A 3,853-nucleotide genomic window follows, 5' to 3' on the forward strand; every position below is an offset into this window, starting at 1 on the left:
AAGTGTTGGAGTTTTTGAGTTTAGAGTTTATAAGTTTTAAATGAGTTTAGAGTTTATAAGTCTATGAATTCATGAGTTTATAAGTTAATTAGTTTATAAGTGTATGAGTTTAGAGTTTATTAGTTTAAATCAGTCTCATTAGCTAATATAGTATATAGAACGGCAGTTTGGTTTAGTCTTCAAGGTGTTTAGATTTAAATTTTCGTCGGTTGGTGAGTTTGAATCTGGATTTGAATTTTTTAGAACTCCCCAATGTAAGTCAATGGGAGTTTTTCCGAGTTTTGATCGTCATTTTTGGGAAAACCGTAAGTCCGATCAGTCTAAAAAGATATAGCAACTAACTTCAGATCAGTTTGAGTGTCTGAGCCGAGTTTGGAGTATGTAGAGTTAAAGCTCTAGGACGAGTTTGAGTCAACAGTTTTTAACAGAAGAATAATAATAATAATAAGTTTAAATACAATATCAGTAAGTTGGCTCTCTCAAGCCAACTTAATAAGTTTAAATACAATATCAGTAAGTTGGCTCTCTCAAGCCAACTTAATAAGTTTAAATAGGATTTCAGTAAGTTGGCTCTCTCAAGCCAACTTAATAAGTTTAAATAGGATTTCAGTAAGTTGGCTCTCTCAAGCCAACTTAATAAGTATGCAAGAGAACACTAATGATGCCTTGCTTTCAGCAAGCACCATTAATAATAAGTATGAGCAATAACAATAGTGATGCCTTGCTTTCAGCAAGCACCACTAATGAGATGGCCGCTCCATAAACTGTATTAAACAGCACACGAACAGGTAACTGTTAACTTAACTCATCTATCCATTTGCATCAGTGTTATTAGAAAAAATATTAGCCAACAGTTTTATTATATTGGTTGAACGTTATGTATTTATGGCCTGATTGCACTATTTTAAGCCTAGATGACCGCGCCATCAACTGAATTAAACGGCAAACAAACAGGTAAGTTAACTTTTTCGTCCATTTGCATCAGTCTGATTAGAAACAATTTTAACAACTGTTTTATTATGTCGACTGATACGGATGAATTTATGACAGAATCCACGATTTTATGCCTGAAAGAGATCACCACGCCATTAACAGAATTAAACATCAAACGAAAAGGTATGTGTCTAAGTTTGCACATGTTTTTTAGTTTAATCATCTTTGCACTCTGTTCATTTTCATGGCATCGATCAAAGATATTATAACAATGTTGTGTTGTGTGGTTGATGGTTCAGTGCATTTTTTAAAGCATTAATGACAATTTATTATTGGTTACTGAATATTGTTAATAATAATATCAATAATGGGTATTTGCGCCTTTGGTTGCTAGAATGGTATGTATGGCTAATAATTTTTAGTTATTCATATTTGTGTCTTTCAGAACCACACACATTTTAAAGTTTTATAAACTAATAGAAATACTGACTGTAACCAGTACAGTACAGTTTTTTGTTTTATTTTTTATTTTTTATGGTCTCATTTTACAACTCCCATAGAGAAAACCATGAATTTGACCATTTTTTAATCTGTTCAGCTATCTGTTAAATATAAGGATAAGACAGTCGTTGAAAGTTGTCTTATGAATCATAAAAATAAACTCAATAAATGTTGCTTAATTGTGTTATATTACCATAATTTTGTGTTTTGCCTTCAAGTGCAAAAATGGCATTGATGTCATTAGAACTACGATCCTGACATGTCTACTATCTCAAAGGAAGAGTCAGCTGATGATTTGAAGACACACAAGGTAGGACACATGTCAGGACTACATTATATTTACTTGGGAATACTTTATCCTTTTAGCATAAATCATTATGTCATTAGAATAAATGTATGACTTGGATAGTGCACCTAAAAATTTAATTAAAATTGTCATGATTTACTCCCCCCTCATGTTCCAAAACCATAATTTTGTTCATCTTAAGAAAAATAAATAAATAATATATTTCATACTTTGTCATATTTTATCCATTGGAAGGCTTGTATAAAACTGCTTTATTCATATGGATTAGCTATATCTTTATGTACTTATTGAAGCTAAATATTGATTGTCTATTATAGACTTTTGATGGATGGTCCATGACATAAAAAAAAAAAAAAAAAAATTTGTTCCAAAGCTGAACAAGATTCTTATGTTTGGTATGATGTGATAGTGAGTAAATGATGACAGAATTTTCATTTTGGGGTGAACTATCCCTTTTAAAGGAGAACTCCGGTCAACTTTAACATTGAGCTCATTTTTTTGTAAATTTGGAGTGCTGTCAATACAGAGAACAACGACAAAAATTGGTGTTGCCTACATGTTATCCTCTTTTTAAAATTTGCACCCTGTTGACTTTAATGGGGCAAGTGCTAAACCTGCTTTTAGCCTCTTAACATCCTTGATGTGTCATTACAAGTGCACAGAAAATGTGAGTGATTTCTTCAGAGTGAACACGGTGAATCTGACTGCAGTAGATGTGAAAGATATGAATAAAAATGATGTTATTTCAGCCAGCGCTCATACCTGTATTTACATCCTGTTTTCGGTCGAAGTCCATAATCAATTGTCGAGTTCACGCGCATTGGTTTAGTTACCTATGATCACGCGCGTGAACTCGACTATGGACTTCGACCGAAAACAGGATGTAAATACAGGTATGAGCGCTGGCTGAAATAACATCATTTTTATTCATATCTTTCACATCTACTGCAGTCAGATTCACTCGTGTTCACTCTGAAGAAATCACTCACATTGGCTGTGCACTTGTAATGACACATCAAGGATGTTAAGAGGCTAAAAGCAGGTTTAGCACTTGCCCCATTGAAGTCAACAGGGTGCAAATTTTAAAAAGAGGATAACATGTAGGCAACACCAATTTTTGTCGTTGTTCTCTGTATTGACAGCACTCCAAATTTACCAAAAAATGAGCTCAATGTTAAAATTGACCGGAGTTCTCCTTTAAGTACCACTTTACTTTCTACTTAGTAATAAAGAACCGACTGATGCCAAATTACATTTTATTAATGATTTTTTTTTTTATGCTCTAGAACATTCAACCGATAAACCCCTGACATTTTTTCCCAATAAAATCCTTCTGACAAACTGGAAGACGTGTTGTGAAAAGTACTACAGGGTTTTAAATGGGCACAAACCCTACTGAATAAACACTACTCTGATCCTTCACGCCTTTATCTTAATTTATGAAAATTTAAATGTCTGCCCTCACAAGGGTCGTTTTTATGATATGTGGTGACATACACTAACACTTTCTTTTTTTTCTTTCAATGCATTTAGAAAAAGGAGTTTGACCAGGTGCAGCAGTCACCATCAGTGCTGGTGAGGAGGAACGTTGTCTTTAAACTCACTGGATGTTTTGATTGAAGATGAGGTGGTGATGTCTACCAAGTCTTGGTCAGTGCACTGCTGCTGTTTTTTGCACTTATTTATGCCCTTATTTAGAGAACACTAACTTCTCAAAGTTTATTCATAAAGTGCTGTTGAATCTAGAGGAAACATTTTACTTAAAAATGGTCCAGTCTGTTTCAGTTATTTTATTAGTATAACATTATTTTATATTTACACATTTTAAACAAGCATATTTCCTTGTTTGTGCAGTTTTCACTTATTTGGTGAAAAAGTCTGATAATATTGTTTTAATGTTTTTTTTTTGTTTTTTTTTTTTTTACTATAAAGCCCACTGATTTTGTTTTATGCCTGAGAATGTTTTGTGAAGTAAATGTTTTATCTCAATAAATACTAAATAAGAATATCCTCCTGGTCTGTCGTAATTGCTTTGTACCAGTGTTCTTTGATAAAAAAAATGTAAGCAAGATGAGAAAATAGGGAGACTTGTTAATGTTTAATATTCTATTA

At 32.8% G+C, this 3,853-nt stretch overlaps 1 long non-coding RNA gene across 2 annotated transcripts; it reads left to right on the plus strand.

The window, feature by feature from the left end:
• The first annotated feature begins 778 nt into the window (after positions 1-778).
• LOC307157805 lies at positions 779-3,510 on the plus strand. Of its 2 annotated transcripts, XR_013821081.1 has the most exons (4): positions 779-954; positions 1,051-1,116; positions 1,653-1,744; positions 3,275-3,510. It is a non-coding gene; the product is annotated as an uncharacterized lncRNA (long non-coding RNA). The 2 variants fall into 2 exon arrangements; XR_013821080.1 differs by having other exon boundaries at positions 779-1,116.
• Positions 3,511-3,853: the final 343 nt, after the last annotated feature.

Source organism: Squalius cephalus, assembly GCF_949319135.1.
Source record: "Squalius cephalus genome assembly, chromosome: 4".
NCBI lineage: Eukaryota > Metazoa > Chordata > Actinopteri > Cypriniformes > Leuciscidae > Squalius > Squalius cephalus.